Source organism: Crocodylus porosus, unplaced genomic scaffold (assembly GCF_001723895.1).
Source record: "Crocodylus porosus isolate Cpor-Errol unplaced genomic scaffold, CroPor_comp1, whole genome shotgun sequence".
NCBI lineage: Eukaryota > Metazoa > Chordata > Crocodylia > Crocodylidae > Crocodylus > Crocodylus porosus.
Window position 1 is genome coordinate 25,870,460 of NW_017728910.1, and position 927 is coordinate 25,871,386.

Consider the following 927-nt stretch of genomic DNA (forward strand, 5'->3'; position numbering starts at 1 on the left):
GGGGGTTGGACTGGATGTGACCTCCTGCGGTCCCTCCCACCTTCATTTTCTATGATGTTTTGCTGGAAGGGAGAGTGAGCTGGGTTTCCCCTCTCCCTTGCAGCCTCCAGCATTGAAGGTCCAGGAAGTTCTGAGTCCGAGGCCGTGCCCCTCGCTCCCCTGCTCCGTAGTGACTGATGCTCCTTTTCTCCAAGCCTACATCCAGTCCCTTTGTGACATTTGGGGCATTATGTTGGGTCGTTGCATATGCAGGTTGTTCCCAGACTATTTAAGGATCAGGTAGACAAGCACCCATATAGGGTGGGTTAGTCAAGGATGCCCCTGCCTGCAGCAGGGGGTTGGACTAGACGTGCCTTCCAGAGGCCCCTTCCAGCCCTACTGTTCAATGATGGTTTGAATCTCAGTCACCCCATCACACATCCTGAGAAGGAGTGAAAGAAAACCTGACGCATCTGTAGAAATTCAAGTGATCCATCCTCCCATGCTCTGTCATTCATGCCCTTTCACTGGCAGCAAGGCATAAAGATCTTTGACCCTGACTGACTTCCTGCCCCTGGGGCTGGACTTGATGATCTTCAAGGTCCCTTCCAGCCCTAACGTCTGTGAAATCTTCCATGATATTTGCTGGGAGTGGGTGATATCAATATAGCAGACTTGTACTGGACTCTTTGAAGGTCCTCTCTGCAGAAGGGTGGCTGGAAGGGCAGGGAGCAGAAAGCAGAGCAGCAGATCAGGCAGGGGAAGGGGATTGAAGTGCCACTTGGAGAAGGTACAGAGCTAATTTATGGCTTGCCTGCCAAAAAGGTTGGCCCCTCACTGCTGTATTGCATCTTATAGGACACCCAGCTTCTCCTCCCCTACTCCAGCACGCAGCTCTCCAGGGATACAGTCCCCTTTATGCATATGCCACCACCAAGAGCTCGTGGG